The 27,719-nt window shown below is 40.3% G+C and overlaps 1 long non-coding RNA gene across 1 annotated transcript; it reads right to left on the bottom strand.

Annotated features, from left to right (window-relative positions):
• Positions 1 to 1,052: 1,052 nt before the first annotated feature.
• Positions 1,053 to 27,258, bottom strand: LOC132377898 (uncharacterized). Its single transcript, XR_009506830.1, has 4 exons — positions 26,422 to 27,258; positions 20,079 to 21,417; positions 14,954 to 15,049; positions 1,053 to 4,565 (listed from the first exon to the last, which is right to left on the bottom strand). It is a non-coding gene; the product is annotated as an uncharacterized LOC132377898 (long non-coding RNA).
• Positions 27,259 to 27,719: the final 461 nt, after the last annotated feature.

The raw sequence follows: 27,719 nt of genomic DNA, 5'->3' as shown, positions 1-27,719 counted from the left end.
ACACATCACCTGTGAGTCTGTTGGGGTCATCTACAGTATACAGTGCTCCCAGTGTGGCTTCCTGAATCTCAGTGAGACCCGACATAGATTGGAGACTGCTCCATCCACCAGAAACAGCAGGATCTCCTGGTTGCCACCCACTTCAATTCTACTTCCTGTTCCCTTCCCTCCTCTACTGGGGCAATGAGGCCCCACTCAGGACGGAGAAGCAACGTCTTATATTTATCTGGGTAGCCTCAAACTTGATGGCATGAACATCAATTTCTCCTGGTAATTGCAACCCCTTTCAACATTCACATTCTGGTTTCCCCTCTCACCTCATCCCCTTACCTGCCCATCACCTCCTTCTAGCGCTCCTCCCTCTTCCCTTTCATCCATGGTCTTTTGTACGCTCCTATTAGATTCCCCTTCTCCAGCCCTTATCTCTTTCACCAATTGACTTCCCAGCTCTTTACTTCACCCTCTTCTTCTCAGTTTCACCTATCACCTACTACCTTGTATTTCTTCCTCCCCTCCCCCCACTTTCTTACTCTGACTCCTCATCTTTTATCTCCAGTCCTGCTAAAGGGTCTCGACCCGAGTTGACCATACTCTTTTCCATAGATGCTGCCTGGCCTCCAGCATTTTATGTGTGTTGCTTGGATTTTCAGCATCTGCAGGTTTTCTCATCTTTGTGCTTCAGTTCTGAGAACTGTGAAACATTGCGGTGGGTGAAAATAAAAACATTTAGTATATAATAAGGTTTAAAGTAGCTTGGAGAAGGACTCAAAAAAAATCATTAGTGAAAATGCCAAACCCAAATTTCAGTGATCTGAGAAGGAATCTAACACAGATGGATGGAAGTAGGCTAGGAAGACAGTGAGTGGTCAACAGCAGACCTTCATATGGAGACAGTAAAGATCGAAGTCCTCACAACTACAGATTGAGATGTTAATAAAGGAGTTAATTGTCATTTTGTTTGACAGAAGATAACAATCAGTAAATTGTATCTAATTAACTCCACTCAGGTATTTGATGAAATAACAAAGGACCAATCAGGATAATAGGGTAGATTTTTTATTTATAGACTTTCAAAAGGTACTTGATATTCAGTTTGTCATTCACTGCAGTTCACCCGCATATAAAAAAATCACATTCATTGGACAATGTATTAGCCCCCAAACAGCTTGCACAGTACTGAAGGCCAATTTTGCACATCATGCATAGTGATTTTTAATTCCAGCTTAAAAGTCATAGACAATAATTCAACAGTTGAAGTTAATTTTGTTATTATATTTTAAAATATAAAACTATTATGCTTTTCTTTTCAGTTTGATATTAGTTGTCAGGAATATCACTAGGAAAAATAAGGAGCAGCAAAGAAGTTAGTAGATTCAGCAATTTGTAGGCAAATTGAACAATCAACGAGTGTCAAGTTTACTTCATACAAAATATGTTGTAATTATAGAAAGCAGATATTATAACGGAAAAAAGATTAATGTTTGAATCATGATAAAAGTGTGACAACAGAAAGTCAAGTGGTGCAGACTAGAACAGGTTTTATCAGAGGCAGGTCAGGGGTGGGGGTAGCAGCTGGCTAACCAACTATTGACTGCTAAGTCAGACAAAAAAAAAGAGGTCATGTGCCACCATTCGTGCTGTATGATATCGGGAGGCTGGGGCTCCCAGCCTTCAAGAATTCCAGTTGCAGGATGTGATCGAGGAATGACAAACTTCAGGTATACCTTTTACCAAACCACATTTTTTTTCAAGAAGCTCAGGCTTTATTTTCCTTGGCCTCAGCAAGTGTACGTTCATAAAATCAGAGCCCAATGATCAGGTCATCACCATCCCCTTGTATTACATATCCTGACACCCCATTATCAATGCCCTGCCACAGTACACTTAGATAACTTCTGCTTTCAAGGATCCACGATTCCCTATGCCCGTAATTTCCTCTAGTGTCACGACCAAATTTCCCCAGTTTATCTACATATACATTTCAAAATTCTTTGACTTCATCACTAACATAAAAATTGAATGGTTTAGGAGAAACATGAGAAACCATATGCTAGATCTAACCTAGTAGGAGTAATAGCAAGGAAGGTTGACTCAGTAAGTTTATGTTGGTCTTCATTGCTTTTTAATGTCCTATCTACTAACAGCAGCTGCAGTCTCTTGGTCCAAGTCTTTGACTGATGCCTGGCAGATGTCCATCGTATTTTTTCCACTGATTGCAATCACTGGACTCACTGAAAGCAAGACTTTGTTGCCGCACAAAGGAGTCGCTCAGAGCATCCTCTTCCCCATAATAATGCCTGCAGCTCATACTACTGCTTTGTAAGGAGCAGAGAAACAAAATGTGAGATTATTGCAGTTCAGACCATGCAGCACAATAGCATTTCAGTTCAAATCACATGTCTCAATTGCTTCAGCAAGCCATCCGTCATTCTCCGCCACCTCAGTTGTCAGTAAAGGAAAAACTTCTGGAAACAGAACAAAACTGGTATTCCTGAGCTCCTGCCATATACATTTGGCAAAGAAGCAGAAGTTGGAATGCGCTTCAAAGATATTTTGTTTTGAGTAACTCACACGAAGAATAATGACTCTCGTTTTTGATATAATTTCTTCAGAATACACCCTGAATCGCTCCAAGTGGACAGACAGCCAATTGGTCAAATTATTGCTGAAAATAATGCTGTAACCTAAGCTGTATTTCTTCAAAAATTCACATTGATATAAAATTATCTTACATAGATATTGGCCAGAAATTGGTGGAATAAAAAGGGAATGAGGTCAGCCTTCTGACACCTGACTGCATTAAACCAAGAATGCAGTGGACCTCCGATATGTAGTAAGAGTTCCTGTAAGTCACAGAAAAAATAATATTTCACTCAATGCAAACCACACTATAAATATAATCATACTGTTGGTGGGAGTTACTGAGATCATTACAAATTTTCAAGGTGTTTGATTTTCAAAGAAATCGATCGTTCTCGTCTCCTCTGCCCTAATATTAAACTACAACAGCAAAAAAACTACTGCTCTCTGTGTATAAACATTAAATCACTGTGAAATCATCCAAAACAGTAAACTTCATCTTCCACATCAGGGCTGATGGAATACAGTTCCTCTTCACTGCTCTTTCTTTTGAAGTTCAAAGCTCAATATTTTTTTTATCAACTTATGTATTGATAAATAACCTTGAGATTCATCTTCTTGCAGGCAGCCATAAAACAAAGAAGCACAATAGAAACCACAAAAAATCCCACATGACTTTCACACAACCAACGTGCAAAAGAGGACAAATCGCAACACATAGTTAAAAATGAGTAAACAAAATGTACATAGAACATAAACTGTGGAGTCATCAAAGGTGAATCTACAGCTGCAAAGCCAGTTCATTGCTGAGTGAGGCCGGTCCAGGAGCCCAGTTCCACAACTGCATCTGAGCCTGGTGGGGTGGGACGCAAGACAGCTGCACCTCCCGCACAACGGTAATAGAGAGAAGAGAGGGAGACCAGTCAATCGCAGGCAGATGGCACTGAACACCTGTTTATTTTCCACTCTCAGCCTCAATCATTTTAATCTTGCTCGACACTTTAATTGGCATGGGCTCATCTTCCACTGTCTGGCCTTAATGCAGCATCTGACCCAGCGATGGCCACTCCAGCCATACCTGCATTCTCGAGGGTCTAGTTCATTAAAACCCCCAGGAGATCTCAAAATCATCAGTTCACTCAGATGTTTCAAAAGTACTTCCTTTAAAAGGAAATTACAGGCTTTCCATCCCTCTACTGCTTCTTAATTGCTCATCAGCTTGTCTGACATTTGGCACTGGATGAACAGATATTTCCTTCAGTTAGATTCTGGGATAATTTAAGTCCTTGGTCCACTGCACAAACCACAGCCATGGCCACTGATTTAATTCCTCTGCTGGTCAATTGTCTGAAGCTGAACCACTTTGTTTGCAACTTCTGTCATATCTGAACCATTAATGAGCTTTGAACTAAATTTCCCCACCATCAGTAAGGTAATTTAGTTTTATTACCATAACCTTTCCTGGCAGCCAAAACCTGTATCCAAGGTTCTGATTTCTTTTAGATATGACTACTCCATAGTAATCCTCGCCAGATTCCTACATTTTACCTTCTGTAAATGTGAGGTCATCTAAAGCTTTGCTGCTGTCCTAATCTGCATTATTCTGTTCACTTGTTACCCTTGTGGCTTGCTGCCCAACTTTGGGTTCTGATTAAGGTGCATTTCAACGTTAATATTCTTTGCGAGTATTTCCAAAGCCTCACCCCTGTCCTTCTCTCTATTTCCTCCAGCTGTCCAACCTCAAAGATACCAGCTTTCCTCCATTTCTCTCCTTTCATTCACCTTGCATGCTAACTTGTTAATTGTGCCACCACTGTTGATAGACTTAAGGCTTTGGTCACCCTCACCCAATATCCAATACCCTAAGAGTGCCCCAAAAAATCCTTTTCTAAACTACTCCACATTTATGCCTCCTTTTATTTACCTTAATAACACTTCTTTTATGTCTGTGTATCCAATTTTGTTTCATAATTCTCCTGTGATGTCTATTAAGATAAGCACATTAAATAATTATCTTTTTATGTTAATGCACAATAAGGAGCAACAATGAGACATATAAAAGGAGGAAGATGAAACCCTAGAACAGTAAATAATCAGTTATAACTATGAACATAAATTATACATAAGTCATGTCCAGTCTTTACAACTGAAATGAAATTACGGTTGTACTAATTTTGCATTAATAACCAACAGGTGAATATCAAAAAAAAAGGAACAGACAAAAATGCCAGAAACTTGTACAAACAGAACTCTCGAAGGTATTCCAGCCACAGGAATGTTTTAAAAAGTTGTAATATAACCTCTCTGCTGTTGTCGTTCAGAACCCAGGCTCTCGTGAAGATGCACCTTGTCATATTTTACAAATATAGAAACCCCAGCATTGGTTTATACTTATTTTACTTAAGAGAACAGGAAATAATTGATATAGCACGTGCTAACTGATACTTCCTTTTCATGTACGAGGCTTCAACTCATTGTGATGCTGTATGAATTTACTATTTAATCTCTTTTTCAATAATCGCTCAGTAACTAACCAGGAGAAATAGCAATCCTAACACAAGAACCAAAGGTAATTGACAAAGAAAAAACAACAGGCAGGACAGGAACTTTTACTTCATGATGCATTGACAAGATCTGCAACTCAATGTCTAAATTCATGGTTACAACAAAATCAAAAAGAAATACCTAACAATGGTAACTTAATAGCTCTTTTAAAAAGCTTGTATAGGCATATAGCAACTACTGGTGTCTTTCTGTGCTGCATTCAATGATGATAGTGCTCTTAGTGTTAGCCCAGGCATGGGCAAACTACGGCCCAAGGGCCATATGCAGCCCGTTAAGCTTTTTAATCCGGCCGGCAGAACTTGATGAAATTATATTAATAAACCTTGTTAACGTTTTTTCCCCGCAATTCTGGCGTCTTCCCAATAGATGACGCACTCTATATACATTGACCTTTGTTGAGGTGCAGCGTATTACTCCACATTTGCGCTTTACTATGTGACCTTGTGGCAACCCATTTCCTGGCACAATCGAACTGGCTCACAATTAGCCAGCGTTCCGGCTAAGGGAGATGGCTTGCAGGGATTTGCGAGCACAGAGCTCCGCATATTGGCGCGCTCTCACTGTTCTGTCATTGTGCAGTTCATTGTTGAGTTTTGGCACATGGGACAATTGAATAAGAAGGAGCAGGACAAGTAGACCTGCATCTCCTACCGTTTTTAAAATAAAGACAGTCAGGAGGAGAGTGATGATGATAATATCTTGAAGGATAACAGAATTTTCAGTGCTTTAAAATAATAACTGTTACTATTAAAAAAAAGCTGTATTTTATTCATTTAATTTTCAGTGTTTTAAAAGACATTTCAATAAATAGCTAAATACCATGGGACTTCAAAGACAGATATTTTGTTGTAATGCATTTGTTCATTTTCAATTGAAATTAAAGCACATGTTTTCTACATATCCCATGATATTTTATTTTCTCTTATGAGGTGTATTACCAAAACACTCCGTCCATCTGCTCCTGGTCCGGCCCCCCTGTCATATTTTAGAACCCTTTGTGGGCCTCAAGTCAAAAAGTTTGCCCACCCCTGTGTTAGCCTTTAGTCTAGTGGCTCCCTCCAATGGATAATTTAGAAAGTACTCCCCTTTACAAGCTATGGCTTTAAATGGATTTTGCAAGATTCACAACAATTAGCAGCAGCTTTATCACCGTGCAGGTAGCAATATGTGCTGCCTTTAATGATGAGCTTTACCAGGCGATTGAAACCAATAAATGCAAACACCATATTCTAAATTGATTAAGGGATGGGTAAGCAAATTTCTTGTACCTAGGAGTGTTAAAACCCCAAGAAGTGCAAAGTGAAAGGGTAAGAATATGCACTTCATGTCTTAAACAGAGGCAGTCACAGGAGGGCAGATAAATGTTTGGGCTATTGGCGAATGGAACAGAGATGAATAGATGAACTGAAAATGGTGGGAATGAAAGAGAAAGGCTGAGGGCAATAAGCTGGGAAATGAAGAGAAGGAAAACCTTGTTGCTGTCCTGGATACAAGAAGGAGATGTAAGAGCCAATAATGAGGTACTGTAATTTGATTTGACAGAGTAAGAGTCCAGTCAAACATAGAATGCTCATTCAAATAATGGGGAAACACTGGTATTGAACTTGAGATTGATGGAAGAGAAGACCGACAAACTAAGAGTGGAAAGCAGACTTTAGAGGATACTGGATAATAGGATAGCAGTAAATGACAGCATCTGCACCAATGTAAATTCTACTTGTGACTATAACATAGGATAAGAGAAGTGTAAACAAGGCAGCAGTCAAAAGGCTTGTCATAGATGCAAGCCAACAGCCCAATTCAAAGGATTAGGGTAAAGAGCTCAAGGTAGGGAAATAAAAGTAAGATTTAAAGTCAGGCTATATAAAGATGGAGGAGGATTGGAAATTGAAAGTAGCATTGATTAATTTTTATTGTTAGGTCAGGTTATTGTAAAATAAAGAGGTAGAATAATTCAATATTGGCACTTTTTTAGACAGATAAGGATATCTGGGTTTAATTGTCTACAGTCAAATAAACTGACCAATAAACTGTTCTGTAAATTCAGCATGGCTTTCAATTTGTGAAATTATCATTTCACGAACAGCCCTAAATAGTAACAACACTAATACATTTCTTGAAAATGTACAATGCCTCTCACCCATATGTTATTCAGATGTTAACCAAAAATTGTGAACTTGAACAGTAAGCCATAATTGCAAAATGGAATTTACATTGCTTCAGATGTGTCCATTGTTCATTTGGCTTCTGATGCCTTCTATGCTCACTATGGTACAATGAAATCAGGTGTTTAGTACATTTCAGTATAACTTTGCCCCTACAATATGGATGAGGATAATTGTTTAATTTTTGTCAATTATTGCTGCAATTATAGCAGATTGCATTCCTTTTAATTGACTTCGATCTATAATTGGTTTCTCTCTTCATGTTTGTAAGATCCTTAATACTAGCGATTAGAACATTTAGTTCATTTGATTCGTATCCAGATTTCCTGGTCTCTATTTTAAAGCTTTCATCACCAATGGATCAGTTATTATTTCTTCAAAATGTGCTTTCCTTAAACAATGTTATTGTCTATCTTGACCAGAGGAAAGTAAGGTTTAAACCATTGAAGCCCCATAAATGATCTTGTATCAGGTAATGTAGAATAAAAGAATAAAGGATGACAAAGCGGATTTGATGATCAGTGTACACAGATTTACTACAAATCATTAAATCAAGAGAGGAAATAGACCAGAATACATTGCCCAAAAGTATATTTTAAAAGGGAACTGGAAAGGAAATACTCTGCAAGGACATGGAGGTAGAAAAGTTCAAAGTTCAAAATTCCAGGTAAATTTCTTATCAAAGTACATATATGTCATGAGATACAACCCTGAGATTCATTTTCCTGTGGTCCTTCATAGTAAATAACAAAGAAACAACTAGAAAAAATAAGCAAAAATAACAATATTAAATAATTAAAGGCTTCCTTGTGAATGCGGAGCAGCGCGTATCATCCAGGTAGGATGCACAATGGAAACCTGCATCAGGGAGCACAGGAGGTGTATCCATTTGGGTTACCTGAAGAACTCAATGGTAGCAGAACATTACATTTACAATGGCCATAGGATTGACTTTGATGACACTAAACTACTGTGTTGTGCCAATGGCTTTTGGGAAATAAAACCAGAGGGAGGAAAAGAATGTTAACAGAGACAGAGGACTCGCTTTAGAAAGAACTGGAATTTGACTGTAAACACGGAGGGACAGCGGAAACCTGATTGATTGAGAAATAAGTAATCAGGATAGATAGAGGACGGGGGAATAAATACCAACGGATTAGACATGCCCAGGCATCAACCCTGATGAAGATGAAAGAGTTCATTTTCCTTGTACCAGGCCACGAGCTCTAAAACCTTCCCTCTCTAGTACTTCTCATCATTGTTGGTGATGAGCCCCACCACTGTTGTATCATCAGCAAACTTGATGATGTGATTGCTTGAGTGTTTAGCCTTGCAGTTGTGTGTGAGTAGAGTGTACAACAATGGGGTCAGCACACAGCCCTGTGGGCACTTGTGTTGAGCATGATGGTGAGGGAGCAGTGGTTGTGCATCCTGACCATCAGAGGACTGTTCATTGGGAACTGTTAACTGTTGGGGTGAGTGAAGTAATCCCCTCTGGATCAAGAGCCTGATGGTTGAGGGATAATAACTGTTCCTGAACCTGGTGGTGTGGTTCATGAGGTTCCTGTATCTCCACCTCCTTCCTGATGGCAGCCATGAGAAGAGAGCATGGCCTGGATGTTGGGGGTTCTTGATGATGAATGCGGCTTTCCTGCCACAGCACTCTTTGTTGATGTGCTCAGTGAAGGGGAGAGATATACCCATGATGGGCTGGGCCATATCAACACTTTATGTAGATTTTTCCATTCACGGGACTATATTGTATTTGGAAATGCTAGGACTGGATGATTATGTAAACCATTTCTCTTGTTACTCTGATTTGCAATGCTGTATTTGCTGCTGAGTTTTCGGTAATACGTTCTACATCTGCGCCTACATCAAAACATTTGCACCAGATACTATCAGCAGAGTCATTTATAACTCCAAGATATATTATTGCCCTGAATTTCAAAGCAAAAATCTTACTTTTGTGGATAAGCATAACACTCAATGCCTAACAGTCACAATCAACATTAACCAAGCAAATTTATATTACAAAGATTGATATGGTAAGAATATAAGAAAGAAGAGCAGGAATAGGTCACTTATCAGAGAAGACCATAAGACCTTAAGATAAAGAAGCAGTATTAGGCCATTTGGCTCATTGAGTCTGCTCCACCATTTCATCATGTCTGATCCAATTTTCCTCTCAGCCCTAGTCTCCTGACTTCTCCCCATATTCCTTCATGCCATGACCAATCAAGAATCTATTAACCTCTGCCTTGAATTCTAGTTACTATTGGCCCAAAGCCATCAAATGCTCTTCATATGACAACCCATTCAATCCTGGAATAATTTTTGTGAACCCTCTTTAAACCCTCTCCAGTTTCGACCCATCCTTTCTAAGGGGACCAAAACTGCTCACAATACTCCAAGTGAGACCACATCAGTGCTTTATAAAGTCTCAACATCACATCCTTGCTTTTATATACTAGTCCTCTTGAAATGAATGCTAACATTGAAATTTCCTTCCTCACCACAGAATCAACCTGCAAATTAACTTTTAGGGAATCCTGCACAAGGACTCCCAAGTCCCTTTACACCTGTTTTCTTTTGTATTTTTGCTCCACTTTGAAAATAGACAACCCTTTCATTTCTTCTACCAAAGTGCATGACCATACATTCCCGATTCCATCTGCCATTTCTTTGTCCATTCTTCTAATTTGTCTATGTCCTTCTGTAGCCTCTCTGCTTCCTCAAAACTACCTACCCCTCCACCTATCTTCATATCATCTGCAAATTTGGCAACAAAGTCATCAATTCCATCATCCAAGTCATTGACATATGATGTAAAAGAATATAGGTCCCAACACAGACCAGTGTGGAACACCACTTGTTACTGGCAGCCAACCAGGCTCTCTTTATTCCAACACTTTGCCTCCTGCCTATCAGCCACTGCTTTATCCATGCTAGTACCTTTCCTGTAATACCATAGACATGTAGCTTGTTAAGCAGCCTCATGTGCGGCACCTTGTCAAAGGCCATCTGAACAGGATTACAATAACAATCAATTATCCTTTGTCGATCCTGCCGTCAGTGCCTCCAGTTGAATTCTGTCTTTTTATGTCTTTTCCCCCGAGCTGTCAGTCTGTGGTTTTGTATTGCCATGTGCTCCTGTCCCCACTCCTGCTCTACTCCAGCGCCTGTATTACTCTTTACCTCTCACCTGTTTCTCATTATTACTTGTTTTGCTGCCACTTCTGTCTCAATGTGCTCCCCCTATCATCTGCCTCCCTGTTTATTGCTCAGAGTATTTTCAATGTGTTTTCACCCATTTGTTGTCAGATTGTGCCAGTGAGTTTTCTTGACACTTCCCAGCATTTGTATCTGAACTCTGTCTGCCTGAATACTGACGCTGCCTGTTTCCCGATTCTGGTTTTTGGATTTCTCTGGATGATTTGATTTCTTCCTGAACTTTGACGCTGACTTGTTTCCACCTTGGGATTTGTTACTCAATTAATATCACTGTGTGCACAGTACTGGGTCTGCGATTGGATCCCTGCTCAGCCTCTTGACACCTGCTTGTTATTTCTTCAAAGAACTCCAACAGATTTGGCAGGCAAGATTTTCCTTTGAGAAAACCATGCTGATTAAGGCCTATTTTATCACTTGCCTCCAAGTACACTGAGATCTCATCCTTAATAATCGACTCCAATATCTTTGCAACCACTGAGGTCAGACTAACTGGTCCATAGTTTCCTTTCTTCTGCCACTCCCTTCTTAAAGAGTCGAGTGACATTTGCAATTGTCCAGTCTTCTGGAACTATTCCAGATTCTACTGATTTTTGAAAGATCATAACTTACACCTTCACAACCTCTTCAGCCACCTGTTTCAGAAACCTGGGTGTACACCATCTGGTGCAGGTGACTTATCTACCTTCTGATCATCCAGTTTCCAAGGAATCCAAGAAGTTATGGTAATATCACACTCTCCATGAACCCTGATACCTGGAAGTGCCACAGTACTGCTAGTGTCTTCTACAATGAAGACTGATGCAAAATACGTCCTCAGTTCATCCGCTATTTCATTGTTCCCCATTATTACATCTCCAGCATCATTATCCAGTGGTTCAATATCCACTTCCACCTCTCTTATGTATTTGAAGAAACCTTTTGTATCCTCTTTGATATTATTGGCTAGCTTACTTTTGTATTCCATCTTTATATTCTTAAATGACTTTATTTAGTTACCTTCTGTTGGTTTTTAATAGCTTCCCAATCCTCTAACTTTTCACTAATATTTGATCTATTATATGCCCTCTCCTTTGATTTTATGGTGGCTTTGACTTCTCTCGTGAGCCACAGTTTTGTCATCTTTCCTTTAGAATACCTCTTCTTTGGGATGTACATCTCCTGTGCCTTTTGAATTGCTTCCAGTAATCCCAGCCATTGCTTCTCTGCCATCATCCCTGCCAGTATTCTTTTTCAATCAATTCTGGCCAACTCCTCTCTCATGCCTCTGTAACTCCCTTAACTCCACTGTAATGTTGATGCACCTGATTTCAGCTTCTCCTTTTCAACTTCCAAGGTGAATTCAATCATATTATGACCACTTACTCCTGAGGGTTCTTTTACCTTCAGCTCTCTAATCAATTCTGGTTCATTGCACAACAACAAATCCAGAATAGCTGATCCTCTCATGGGCTCAAGCACAAGCTTCTCTAAAAAGCTATAACCTAAACTGAATTGGACTGACTTATATCCTTCATGAACATGAGGATGAAAAACTATGCTACATTTCCATCTAAATGTGCAATTTATAGAATTATAATAAATATTATGTACAACAGGATAATCAATATAACATAGAAATACAGATGTGTCAGCATAAGTTAAGCAGTCTGATGGCCTAGTGGAAGAAGCTGTCCTGGAGACTGTTGGTCCTGGCTTTTATGCTGTGGTACCATTTCCCAGATAGAAGCAGCTAGAATAGTTTGTGGTAGTGGTGACTCCAGTCCCCAGTGATCCTTCAGGCTCTTTTTGTACACCTGTCTTCGTAAATGTCCTGAATAATGGGAAGTTCACATCTACAGATGTGATGGGCTGTCCGCACCACTCTCTGTAGAGTCTTGCAATTGAGGGAGGTACAGTTCCAGTACCAGGCAGTGATGCAACCAATCAGGATGTTCTCAACTGTGCCCTTACAGAAAGTTCTTAGGATTTGGGGGCCCATACCAAGCCTTCAACTCTCTGAGGTGAAAGAGGCACTGTTGTGCCTTCTTCACCACAGAGCCGATATGTACAGATCACGTCAATCTTCTGTGCTGTTTATACTGAGAAACTTAAAAGCTGTTCACCTCTCAAACCCAGATATAGTGATGTCAATAGGGACTAGCCTGTCTCCATTGCTCCTGTAGTCCACAACCAGCTCCTTTGTTTTTGCGACATCATGGGAAAAGTTGTTCTCTTGACACCATTGTGTCAGGGTGATGACTTCTTCTCTGTAAGCTGCCACATTATTATTTGAGATCAGGCCAATCAGTGTGAAATTGTCAGCAAATCTAATTAGCAGATTGGAGCTGTGGGTGGCGACACAGCCAGGGGTATACAGACAGTAAAGGAGGGGGTTTAGTACACAGCCCTGACGGATACCTGTGTTAAGGGACAGAGGTGAGGGAGCCCACTCTTAACACCTGTTGGTGATCTGACAGGAATTCCAGGATCCAGGTACACAAGGGAGGGTGAAGGCTGAGGTCTCTGAGCTTCTTGTTGAGCCTGGAGGGAATTATGGTGTTGAATACTGAACTGTAGTCCAAGAACAGCATTCTCACATAAGCATCCTTCTTCTCCGGGTGTGTTAGGACAGTGTGTAGAGCTGTGACTATTGCGTCAGTTGTGTCAGTAGACGATTTGTATGGGGTCCAGTTTGGGTGGTAGCATGCTGCAGATGTAGTCTTGACCAGCCTCTCAAAACATTTGCATATTATTGAGGTGTGTGCAACAGGACGCCAGTTGTTTAGACATGTCACCTTGGTCTCTTTAGGTATCGGAACAATGGTGGATGTCTTGAAGCAGGACACTCTACACTGGGAGAGGGAGAAATTAAAAATGTCTGTAAACACACCTGCCAGTTGGGCCACGCACATCCTGAGTACTCGCCCTGGGATGCCGTCCGGTCCCGTGGCCTTGTGACTGTCCACTCATTGGAAACACCTGCGTACTCAGAGATGACAAAGCTGCAGGTCCCTTTGGCAGCTCTCCTCAAGGACTCAGTTTTCCCTTAGGCACTCTAGAAATTCCCACACACATCCTGATTACCCGCCCCGGGATGTGATCCCAGATTCCCGCCTCAGATCTTTCACCTCAACATGACCTCAAAAAAAAAAATCTTTGGCCATGAAATATCCAATATTACTGAACTCTGAGTGGAATATAATCAAAGCCTGAATACCTAGGCACTGTGGATAATTCCAATGATAATTTAAAAAACTTCTCTACATCTCAGTGCTACATGATTGATTCCTTTTCCTGAAACTCTAAATGACTCTAGACACCCCTGCCAGCCAAATCATTATCCAGTATCAACCCTGCCAAAATCCACAGATTTAAACATCTTTCAATAATAGTTCTTCTAATTTCGGGAGAATATAAATGAAAACTACCAAATTACTGTCAAAGGACTTCATTTAATGAACTTTCATTACGTTCCTCCTAGCATTTTTCTCCATTAGACTTCATATAGTTTCATCAATGCTCTTACCGTAGATCTTCATCTTTGCAAGAAATCTTTTTTTACTCTTATTCTTCAAAAATCTACATTAATTGCTTACCAACGTACCAGTTTGCTAACTTCCTGTACAAGGGCAGAGGTCACTCCAAGTGCAAGTACTTCCCAATCTCTCACCGTTTGAAAAGTATGCCATTATTTTCTAATTTTCCTTTACATTCCTCCAAATTATATTTTATCTCCTTCAGTTTTGACCGTTCACTTGAATTAGTCAAGGTCAAAGCAGCTACCTTTATACTTTGCATCCTCACAAAATATCAATACAGTACACACACTACTGATCTCAGTTATAAATATGATTTTTAGGTAGATGAGGTCCAAGCATACTTGGATCAATCTACTAGTTACAACAAGCCCATCTAAAAGTGACCCATTTTACCCACTCTCTGGTGTCTTGTTGATTGTACTTCTTCAGTAGTCCAGTCGCACTAATAAATAATTTAATGACCTGATGACAAATCCCAATATTGGAATTTCAAGTCAGTTAACTGCCTGGTTATTGTTTCATAAACACTAATCGCTAGTGAGGGTTGTTATCTAAGACCCTGTCATTCCTACAGGGAAGGAGGTCTGTCTGTTCTAGCTATAAGTGACTCCAGAGATATTTCTGTGGATGTCATCTGGACTGGCCTAGCAAGCCAGTCAATCAAGGAAGTAGAATGGACAATAAATACAATAAGCAGAGCTGCCATATTCAGTAAAATTAAAAAATGAACAAATAAGTGTTCAATTTATGCTGTCACCCATATTGTGAGCCCTGACATTGTGTATCTCTTTGAAAATCTAAAAACATAATATTTCCCTGTGGTTTTAACCTCAGTTCCAGACAACTGAATTGAATTTTTCTGTCCCTTGTTATATGTCAATTAGCACTTACCTTACCAGTGGTTTGCTTTTCCCTCCTTGCCTCGTTGAAAGCAGAGTCACGTATGGTATCTTCTAATTCACAGCCTTTTCAACAGTCTGGAAAATTCTGAAAGAACAAGTGCATTCACTAACCCTATAGCAACTTTTCATACTCTAAGTAGAAGCATAGCTAGTTAAATATTCTAATCTGCCAGGTTTTTACCATAATAATGTCTTTAAAATTAATTTATGCTCTTCGTTTCTACTGAAACTATTGTTTTCAGATCACTTTTTATCCTCTACAATGAAAACCATCATAAAGTATTTATTTCATGGCTCTTCAAATTTTCTGATACACATTATAATTTCTTCCATCTCCAAATGAGGTGGAAGATTTTTGTTACCACTGACTATTTTTATATCTGTAGAAGTATTTACCCATCAGTATTCAATTTACTTTTCAAGTTCATACTTGTACTACCTTTTTTTCACGTTTTTCCATTCTAGTTACTTAAAAATTTAATGCTCATCTTATTTCTTTATGACACGGAGTTGATCATTCAGCTCTATTCCAGTTCTCATTCCCATTCCTGTGCTTATTTCTCTGTAACCAATTTTCTTGCACATGGCCATTAACATTGCCTAATTCCTTAAAATTGTTTCAATATTCCAACAACAGTCATAAGTCTTGCCTTTTAATCCAATGATAGTTTTAGTTTCTCTTGTTATCTACATTTATCATTTATACTTGCAGTCTTTATCACTTACTAGAAAGCTCTTTTTAATTATGCAACAAGATGATGGGATCACTACAAAAATTAATTCAAGAGTTGTGAATTTAATAGTTTACCGGAAATAAATTTAATTTGTAAACACTAGTTGGGAGATGAATTTGACAGGACAATATGCTACTATTGGAAATGAGTAATTCATTTCTCAAATTTTGAAAAAGAACTTGGAGAAAGAGTTGCATTTACCTTTCTTGAAATTTTTTTATTATCATCCATTTTTTTTAAATAAAGAGTTCCCCTTAAGAATGGAAGTGTCCTAATTGAAAACAGAAGGAAGCATAATTTTTCATACTAGTACCCACGATTTTGTATGTAATGATACTACTGAGTTTTAATCACACGATGCATAATCATTGAGTTTGAAGAAGTTTAGTCTTAGGAAAGCAGGAGTGCTGATGCTAACAATGATCAAAATGTCAGGTTTTCAGATTCTTTCCCCACTTCGCTAATAAAAGTTACTCACTTCTTAAAAGTTGTTTTCATTAAAATATTAATTTTTGAATTAATTAAGATTAAAATTAAATTATTGGGGTTCCTGGTAGATTGCCTGAAATGCGGTGTATATGCTTTTCAGATGGGCTAACATTCCAGAGTTTATTATACACTTCTGCTCCAGTGATTCTCCTAATTTGAACTCAATAAGGGATTTGTGTTGAGGAGAATTAAATTACAAAGTTGTTAATGCTGAAAACAAGAAATAAAAATGGAAAATATTGAAAACATCCAGCGAGTCAGGCTGTATCTATGAGAAGAGAACCAGAATCAACATTTCAGGGTGAAGACAAAGGATCTGACAATCGACATAACAGGACACTGAATGAAGTGGCCCTGGACACACTGGCTGCAAATTTTAAAATTCCTTAAACTCTGGGGCAGTTCCAACATATTCAAGGGTGACAAATGTAATTTCACTGTTTTAAAAAAAGGAGAGAGAGAGGGGAAAACATAGAATTGTCGACACTTTGTCTAACATCAATAAGAGGAAAAATACTTGACTGCTACTCTTGGATAAAATTAGGAGGATTAGAGAATTGCATTATGAAATTATGAAATTATGAAACAGAAGTCATATTTAACTAATTTATTGGAGCTTTGTGAGGAAGTACGAAGTTGAGTGGATAGGAGAAGCCAGTTAATGTATATTAGGACTTTCAAATGGCATTTTATAACAGACTTGTTATGCAAAACAAAAGCACATAGGATTGGGAGAAATATAATAGCATAAGTAGAAAACTGACTGACAAGCAAAGAAGAGGGAATTAGAAATGGAATTTGTTTATTGCCACATATCATAAACATAAGTGATTCTACAGATGCTGGAAAGGGCCTCAGAAAGAAACGTCAAGTTCTAATGAAGAGTCTCAGCCCAAAACATCAATTGTTCATTCCTCTCCATAGATGTTGCCTGACCTGCTGAGTTCCTCCAGTATTTTGTGTTTGTTATTGTCACGTGTACTTAGATATAGTGAAAAGCTTGTCTTGCATACTGTACATACAAATTAGGTCATTACATAGTGCCTTGAAGGACAACAGGATGAAAATATAACTGAAGCAGAACAAAGTGTATTAGCTACAGAGAAAGTGTGATACAAGTACGTAACATGGTGCAAGATCGCAACAAGGTAGATTGTGAAGACAAGAGTCCATCTTTTTCTCGGGGATCATTCAATATTCTTATAACTGCAGAAAAACTGCCCTTGGGCCTGGTGGTACATTATATCAGGTGTCTGTATCTTCTACCCAATGGAAGAAGAGAGAGGATGTCTAGATTGAGTGGGGTATTTGATTATGTTCTGCTTTACTGAAGGAAGGAGAAGTAAAAACAGAAGTGGAGTGGAGGTTAGTTTCTGTGATGTGCTGAGCTGCGTCTACAGCCCTCTGCAATTTTTGGTGGTCATGATCTGTGATGCATCCAGAAAGGATTCTTTCTATGGTGCATTGATAGGAATGGTCTGTTCCTGCTCTGTATTTTTATATTTCTATGCTTTTATTCTTTGGGCATTGATATTAATGTGAATGATTAAGTTAACTTACTGGAATACAGGAGAATCAGAATCAAAGGACCAATACTGAAATCTCATCAGGCACATATGACTGGTAGTCTTAGACTGGACTGATCACAGGATCTTGGGGTGAAGAAAGCTAAAATGTTAAGAACATATCAGGAACTGAATACTCAAGAAAATTGAAGTTTGGGATTCACTAAGAAAATTGAAAAGACTCAGAGTGTTTAGGACTGTTTCAAAATCTCTTCAACTATGCCAATGGCAGCTCATTTAATTTGCAGTAGTGAACCTTTAAGATCATTCAGCTCCACAATATCCCTTTATTAGAATTGTTTATAGAGGCACTCGACCTAAACTACGTAATTGCGAATTGCTTTTGAAAGACTGATGTTTCTGATTATTTCTCCAAGGAGGATGTGCAAGAGCCAATAGCTATTAACTCAGCAATAACATAATACTAAATGTCATTTTCCTGGTGAGGAATGCTTACAAATATGCCATGCTAAGCTGACATCTTGCAGTGTTGATGTCATATAAATATTGGGCTAGGATTAAAGTTATTTAAAACACAGAAAAAAAAATAATTCAAAGAAAATTGTTTCCTTTCCTCCATTGCCCTCATCTGTATTTCTTCAACTTTGTGCACATCTGCTTTCACCCCACCTCTCCACTGCCACACCAGGGATAGGGTTTCCTCTTGTCCTCACCTACCACAAGACTCAACATCCGGCACATAATTCTCCATAACCACTGCCATTTCCAATGGGATCCCACCACCAAGCACATTTTTCCTCTTACCCCCACCCCAACTTTCAGCTTTCCGCAGGGTTCGCTCCCTATGGGATTCCCTTATCCACTCATCCCTCAACATTGACCTCCCTCCTGGCACTTACCCTTGCAGGCGGAGCAAGTTCCACACCTGCCCCTAAACCTCTTCCCTCACTACCATTCAGGACATCGAGCAGTCCTTCCAGGTGAGGCAACACTTCACCTGTGAGTCTGTTGGGGTCATCTACCATATACAGTGCTCCTAGTGTGCCTTCCTGTATATCAGTGAGACCTGACATAGATTGGGAGACCAGTTCACCAAACACCTTCACTCTATCTGCCACAAAAAGCAAGATTCCCCAGTGGCCACTCATTTTATTTCTACTTCCCGTTCCCATTCCAACATATCAATCCATGGCTTTCTCTACTGCCACATGAGGCAAACTCAGGTTGGAGGAGCGACACATTATATTCTGTCTGGGTAGCTTCTAAATGGATGACATGAGCATTGATTTCTTGAACTTCCAGTAATTAACATCCCCTCTCTTCTTCACCATTCCCCATTCTTGTTTCCCTCTCACACCTTCTCTTCTTACCTGCCTCTGGTATTCCCCCCTTTCCCTTTCTTCCATGGTTTTCTGTTCTCTCCTATCAGATTCCCCCCTTCTCCAGCCCTTTATCTTTTCAACCAATCAATTCCCCATCTCTTTACTTCAACCCATCACACTCTCCCAACTTTACCTATCATCTGCAACCTTTAACTTCGTCCTCCCCTCTCCCAGCTTCTTAATCTGACTTCGTCCCCCTTCCTTTCCAGTCCTGATGAAGAGTCTCGGCCTGAATCGTCGACTATTTATTCCCGTCCATAGATGCTGCCTGACCTGCTGAGCTCCTCCAGCACATTATGTGTATTGCTCTAGATTTACAGCATCTGCAGTACCTCTTGAGTCTGGGATATTTCACTTGTGTCTTGCGAAAAGTGTAGCTCAAAGATTGATGCGGGAGAAGTGTGTTTGAATTCATAGGACTTTAGCTCTAGTTTGGGGAAGGAGGGAGCTTGTTCTAATGGGATCAGGGTCCTGATGAATTGAATAACTGGGGATGTAGACTGAGCTTTAGTATTAGAGCAGTAGGTTCAACAGCTTGGAAAAGTAAGGATAAAGTAAAAGGGAACGAGAGTACAAGACATATTGTGGAAGTCTGTTGAATAAAGTGTAAGACAAATTTAGAAAGGGATGAAACTTAACTTCAGGCTACTTGGAGATGAAATAGAAATGAATGGTAGTGAATACAGAACTGAATGTGTTATATTCAAACATACACAGTATACAAAATAAATTGGATGATCTTGTCGCACAGTTGTGGTTGAAAGATGATCATATCTGGGAGCTTAACATCCAAATTCAAGTTTATTGTCATCTGACTGTACATCTATACAACATTGTTTCTCTGGCCCTCGGTGCACCCACACAACATGCACCACACACAGTACATAAGCCAAAATATTATACTATAAATAAGTTAATAAAATATAATTCAAAATGCATGTAGTAAAGTGCAGAACAGGAAAACGGAACAGTAGGCAGCTCACTGTCTTAGTGATGAGACCTCACTGGTGGCAGGGTATTCATGAATCTGAAAACATGAGGGAAGAAGCTGCTACCCATTTCGCAGTCCTAGTCCCAATTCTGTAACTCTTTCCTGATGATAGAGGGTCAAAGAGATTATGGGATGTATAGTACGGATCCTCAACACATCCTTTAGGCTCTTTGTCTGCAACACTCCCAGTAAATGTCAAGAAGAGTGGTGAGGGAGACTCTGATGATCCACACAACACACACAAAATGCTGGTGGAACGCAGCAGGCCAAGCAGCATCTATAGGAAGAAGAACAGTTGACGTTTCAGGATTGTGGGAATAATGGTATTAAATGCTAAGCTATAGTCGATGAACAGCTCTCAAATATTAGTAACTCAAATATTACAGCTCTCCTCCCAGCTTAGCTATAAATTCCAACTCACTTACAGAATATCTATACATATGTTGAGTTTCACTGTACGATGTGGATCATAATATGTCAGTACAGTGTGTGACATCACCATTTCCTTTATCCATTAAAAAGCTACTTCACACGGCTTCACTATTTCCTTGCCATTTGTCCACTGCCATTTCTTTCCAATCTGGAGTAATGATTTCAAGAGTAACCAGGTATGACAGGAACCTGTTATAGTAATTGAAAGTCATAAAATGGACCGCAACTGTGATATGTCCTTTCGCCTTGGTGAGTGCATCAGTGTTTGAATTTTCTCAGCACACTTGTGTAATGCTTGTGCATCGACGGTGCGACCACAGTAAGAGATGCTTGGTTTAAATAATTCACACTGGTTTCATCGTGCTCTGAGCCCATAATCTTTTTTAACACAGTCTTTTGTGTTTGGACATGTCATCCTTACTGGTAACAATGATGTCATCTAGATACATTGAGTGCCTTGGCAACCTTGCAGCACTTGATCCACAACTTTTTGCCAGAGTGAGGTGCAGACCTCCAGAACATGCATGCCCTCAAATCCTTTTGTTCCCCGGATCTGGAGTACCTTGTACTGCTGTGTAGACCATTCTGGCAGCCTAGAGAGTTCATGGCTGTTATTATCCCAGCTGTGTATATTCTGCCGCAGGCTGATAGTAATCTGCCTCTCAAGAAAACATATGAGACCATCAGCACCCAGAGGCTGCTTTTACAGCCGGAGACTTTAATCAGGTGTCGCTGACTGAAGTCTCTCTGAAGTTTCGTCAACATATCCAGGTGCGCACATGGGGAGATAGCATACTCGACCACTGCTATTCTCCTTTCCACAATGCTTCCAAAGAGCTCCTGCATCCACCATTTGGGATGTCTGACCACTCCTCCATCTGCTCGTGTACAGGCAGAAGCTGAAACAAGAGGTGAAACAAGTTAAAACCGTCCACTGTTGGTCTGACCAATCAGTCTCTGTGCTGCAGAACTGCACTGATGACGTCAACTGGAATGTCTTTCGTAATGAGGATGACTCCTTGTTCATAGAAGAAGTCACGAGCTTTATTCAGAAGTGTATCAAAGACCATGTCCACCAAAACGTGGGCAGGGTCTATCCAAACCAGAAACCCTGGATCAGCAGTTTCATGTGACTGCACTCAACACGTGAGACAGAGCTTTCACCACCAGTAACCACCAGAAACCCAAGAAATGCAGCCATGAACTATGCAAAGACATCAAGGCAGCAAAAAAACAATACAGGGCAAGATCAAGACACAATTCTCCACCAACAACACACTCAGCTTATGGCAAGCTCTGCACACCATCACAGACTTCAAAGCTAAACACAGTGGTGTTGCCAAAATCACTGCCTTTCTCCCAGATGAACAATCAGTTCGATGTTGCCAACACTAAGCCCCTGAGAAGAGCCGCCAATGTGACCTGCACCTTGGTCATCTCCGAGGCTGAAGTACACTGGTGCTTCCAACAAGTGAACAGCCACAAGTCTGTGGGACCAAACGGCATTCCAGGGCAGCCATTCAGAGTGCACACAGCACAACTGGCTGGTATGCTTGCAGACATTTTTAATCTCTCCCTCTCCTAGTGTAGAGTGCCTTCCTACTTCAAAAGATCCACCATTGACCCTGTACCTAAAAAGACCAAGGTAACATGTCTGAATGACTGGTGTCCTGCCGCACTCACCTCAATAATAAACAAATGCTTCAAGAGACTTGTCAAGGACTACATCTGCAGCATGCTACCACCTACACTGGACCCCTACAATTCGACTACTGATACAACCAATTGACTGTTGATTTGAGGCAGCCACAGCTCTACACACCATCTTCACACACGGGGAGAGGAGGGATACTTATGTGAGAATGCTGTTCTTGGACAACAGTTCTGAATTCAACTCTATAATTCCCTCCAGACTTGATAAGAAGCTCAGAAACCTCAGCCTACACCCTGCCTTGTGCAGCTGGATCCTAGACTTCCTGTCAGATTGCCGGCAAGTGGTAAGAGTGGGCTCCCTCACCTCTGCCCCTCTAATCCTCAACACAGGAACCCCTCAGGGCTCTGTCCAAAATCACTCCTTTACTCTCTGTATACACATGACTGTGTCACCAACCACAGCTCTAATCTGCTACATTAATTAACTTAATCTCAAATAATAATAAGGCAGTCTACAGAGAAGAAGTCATCACCCTGACACAGTGGTGTCAAGAAAACAACTTCTCCGTCAATGTCGCAAAAACAAAGGAGCTGGTTGTGGACTACAGGAGGAACAGAGACAGGCTCACCTCGATTGACATCAATGAATCTGGGGTTGACAGGGTGAACAGTTTCAAGTTCCTCGGTATGCACATCACTGAAGGTCTCACTTGGTCTGTACATACCAGCTATGTGGTGGAAAAAAGCACTACTGTGCCTCCTTCACCTCAGAAAGTTGAAGAGTTTCAGTATGAGTTTCCAAATCCTAAGCACTTCCTACAGGGACACAAGTGAGAGCATCCTGACTGGCTGCATCACTGCCTGGTATGGGAACTGTACTTCCCTCAATCGCATGACTCTGCAAAGAGTGGTGTGGACAGCCCAGTGCATCTATAGATGTAAACTTCCACCTGGCCAGGACATTTACATTGACAGGTGTGTAAAAAGGGCCCAAAGGATCACTGGGGACCTGAGTCACCCCAACCACAAATTGTTCCAGCTGCTGTCATCCAGGAAACAATACCACAGCATTAAAACCAGGACCAAAAGGCTCTGGGACAGCTTCTTCCACCAGGCCATCAGACTGGTTAAGTCACACTGACACAATTGTATCTCTAAGCTATATTGACTGTTCTGTTGTACATCTTACTGTACATACTATTTATTACAAATTACTGTAATTTGCACATTGTACATTCAGAGACGTAATGTAAAAATTGCTACTCCTCACATATGTGAAGGATGTAAGAAATAAAATTGAGTCTATTCAGATGCTGCTCCAAAAATGTCTATTATAACAATAAAACCCTTTGTGAGTGCTTATGGCGAGAAACTCGTTGGACTCTTCTTCCATCTCCATCAGCAGCCTCAGCAGCATGCAGTTTACTGCTCTTTTTAAAACTGCAACTTGAATTTTCAGCTTTTTTTCTTCCCTTGCAGTTCTTTTATTTTTGTCTGCCCAGCATGCTCTTTGATGTGTCCTACTTTGTTCTGCAAGTTTCACCTGTAAATCTGCATTGGTCTGGTGCATATGAACCCTGCCACAACAGTAACACGAGGAAATCTGCAGATGCTGGAAATTCAAACAACAACACACACAAAATGCTGGTGGAACACAGCAGGCCAGGCAGCATCTATAGGGAGAAGCGCTGTCGACGTTTCGGGCCGAGACCCTTCGTCAGGACTCAATAGTTACACAATTTGTTTGGCCAGGCCGGTTTCTGTTGAGATGTTGCAATTTTGTTCACACTCACTTTCATTCTGGACTGCAAGTCAATTGCGTCCCTATCTGCTATTTCCGTTGATACAGCAAGTTCAAGTGCTCTTTTAAATGTAAATTGTGCTTCAGTTAGAAGCCATTTTTCAATGCTTTCTTGCATGAATCTACAAACTAAGTGATCTCTCAGTGCAACATTAAACGTATCACTGAATTGACAATGCTCGAACAATCCTTTCAGCATCCTTTTGATTTCACTGGTGAAGCCTAAATCATTCCACAATCAACAATGGCTTTGGTTCTTAATGTTCCCTCATTACTTGCATCATATCAGCAAAGTTCATTTTGGCTAGTTTGGTTGGTGCAGATAAAATTTTAAGCAAACTGTATGCTCTTCCACCAATTACACTCATCAAAACTGGCACTCATTTTCCATTGGCTATTTTATTTGCTTCAAAAAACAGTTCAATTCACTCAGTATACAATATCCTCTTATCTCTTGTGCAATCAAGTGCATCAACCTTTCTGATGTAGCCAGCCATTTCTGCTTTTTTTAAAAAATTACTATCGCCCGGAACTCACTATTTATGAACCTGTGAATTTTGTCCATTTTCTGCCTTCTTTCACTCAACCGCCTCTCTCATTTTGCAAGAAAGCATGCTGCACTTTCGAGAAAAGAACATCTGACTGAGTTTCAACAGGTAGGTAGTCATCTTGGGTTCATTTTAAATCCTACTCTTCACTACTGTTATGTTTTGTAACTTGAGAATTTAATTGAAAGAAAAAACATGGTTGCCTGGGAGTAAACATGACTACATTAGTTTTACTTTTGGTGAGGCACGCATTTACGATGTAATAATGTACACTGTTCATGTACTTCTTACATATAAATTGTAATAAACAATGTAAACAAAGAATGGTTAATCCAACAATACAGTTGCAATATTACTCAAATATTACTGAAATATTAAATTCTCAACTGTTTCTTTAAAAGTTAACTTGCAGGTTGGGTCAGTAGGAAGAAAGTCAAATGCAATTTAATATGATTTTAAGAGGGCTGGAATATAAAAGAATATAAAAGCAAGGATGTAATGCTGAGGCTTTATGAGGCATTGTCACACCACATTTGAAGTATTCTGAGCAGTTTTCAACAGGTTTCAATAGGTACATTTAATATCAGAGTAATGTACAGTCGGCCCTCCTTATCCGCGAGGGATTGGTTCTGGGACCAAAAAAACGTGGGTGCTCAAGTCCCTTATTTAACCTGTTCTAGTGTGGTGGACTTTAGGACCCAGCAGAACTCCGGACTTATTTAACCTGTCCCAGAGTGGGTGGTATTTAGGACCTAGCGGAGCTCTGAATCCACAGTGTTTCTGTTCACGAAAGTAATCACGATCATGATTGAAAATAAAGTGGAAATAATAAAGCAATCGGAAAGAGGTGAAATGCCATCTGTCATTGGAAAAGCATCGGAACAATTTTAAAGGATAAAGTGAAAAACTCCCTGCCCCGATGAAAGCTACAATTATTACTAAGCAACGCAGTAGTTTAGTTATTGAAATACATACGTTTCTTAAGTGTTTTATATGCATAGAAAGGCAAAACATATACTATTTTCTACGACAAACATTTGACTAACTGACGTTAAATAATACTGGATGTAGCTGTTCCGACTTAGTAAGAGAACTTCTGATTTTTTGTGATCCCGATCCATGATAACCTACGCACATCCTCCCATATACTTTAAATCATCTCTACATTACTTATGATACCTAATACAATGTAAATGCTATGTAAATAGTTGTTATACTGCATTGTTTAGGGAATAATGACAAGAAAAAGTGTACAAGCTCAAACAACAAGTGCTGGAAGAGCACTTCCGGGTTTTCTTGATTGAATTTGCGCATGCAGAACTTGCGGATAAGGAGGGCTGTATACAATATACATCCTGAAGTTCTTTTTCTTTGCAACCATCCACAAAACCAGAGGAGTGACCCAAAGAATGAATGATAGTTAAATGCTGGAATACCAAAGCCCCCCACCAGCTGCCCCTGCCATATATAAGCAGCAGCAAAGCGATGACACCCCCTTAACCACCAGCAGAGAAGCATCTGCACCCTCCACCAAGCACTCAAGCGTGCAGCAAAGCGTCAATAAAGACACAGACTTGCAGTACCCCAGACGACTTGTTCATGGTAATTCAACATACCACAGGCTCCCTCTCTCCCCAATAAAGGAAAAAGAGGTGTCTCTGTTACACAGCAAGAGGGGTGACTTAACAAAAGAACTGTGGCATTTGTTGCCATGAGCAGCTGTGAAGGCCAAGTCATTGGGTGTACTTAAGGCAGAGATAGATATGTTCTTGATTAACCAGGGCATCAAAGGGTATGGGATGAAATCAGGGGAGTGGGAATGACTAAAAGAACTGGATCAGCCCTTCATTGAATGGCGGAGCAGTCTCAATGGGCTGAATGGCCTACTTCTGCTACTATACCTTATGGTCTAACTTGTCAATTTATGGTGTTAAAAGTCCGCTGCATCACTTTTTCCAATCTCAGGTCTCTGGGCACACAGCCAGCAGCCAGCTCACTGCTTTCGATCTTCCATGTACTTCCACGACACACCAGGTGACGGCACTGACCTCAAATCCGCCTGCCTGCAGAAAATCCGGAACCCTGAAGGCATGCTGGTCTTCCAGGCCTAATAACCATATAACAACCATATAACAATCACAGCACGGAAACAGGCCATCTTGACCCTCCTAGTCCGTGCCGAACCCTTAATCTCACCTAGTCCCACCTACCCGCACTCAGCCCATAACCCTCCACTCCTTTCCTGTCCATATACCTATCCAATTTTACCTTAAATGACACAACTGAACTGGCCTCTACTACTTCTACAGGAAGCTCATTCCACACAGCTATCACTCTTTGAGCAAAGAAATACCCCCTCGTGTTTCCCTTAAACTTCTGCCCCCTAACTCTCAAATCATGTCCTCTAGTTTGAATCTCCCCTACTCTCAATGGAAACAGCCTGTTCACGTCAACTCTATCTATCCCTCTCAAAATTTTAAATACCTCGATCAAATCCCCCCTCAACCTTCTACGCTCCAATGAATAGAGACCTAACTTGTTCAACCTTTCTCTGTAACTTAATTGCTGAAACCCAGGTAACATCCTAGTAAATCGTCTCTGCACTCTCTCTAATTTATTGATATCTTTCCTATAATTCGGTGACCAGAACTGCACACAATATTCCAAATTTGGCCTTACCAATGCCTTGTACAACTTTAGCATTATATCCCAACTTCTGTACTCAATGCTTTGATTTATAAAGGCCAGCGTTCCAAAAGCCTTCTTCACCACCCTATCTACATGAGACTCCACTTTCAGGGAACTATGCACAGTTATTCCTAGATCTCTCTGTTCCTCTGCATTCCTCAATGCCCTACCATTTACTCTGTATGTTCTATTTGGATTATTCCTGCCAAAATGTAGAACCTCACACTTCTCAGCATTAAACTCCATCTGCCAACGTTTAGCCCATTCTTCTAACCGGCATAAATCTCCCTGCAAGCTTTGAAAATCCACCTCATTATCCACAACACCTCCTACCTTAGTATCATCAGCATACTTACTAATCCAATTTACCACCCCATCATCCAGATCATTTATGTATATTACAAACAACATTGGGCCCAAAACAGATCCCTGAGGCACCCCGCTAGTCACCGGCCTCCATCCCGATAAACAATTATCCACCACTACTGTCTGGCCTCTCCCATCTAGCCAC

The sequence above is a fragment of the Hypanus sabinus genome, chromosome 19, assembly GCF_030144855.1.
Source record: "Hypanus sabinus isolate sHypSab1 chromosome 19, sHypSab1.hap1, whole genome shotgun sequence".
NCBI lineage: Eukaryota > Metazoa > Chordata > Chondrichthyes > Myliobatiformes > Dasyatidae > Hypanus > Hypanus sabinus.
The sequence above is the reverse complement of the archived record's forward strand: the minus strand, read 5'-3'. Positions and strand labels throughout refer to the sequence as shown.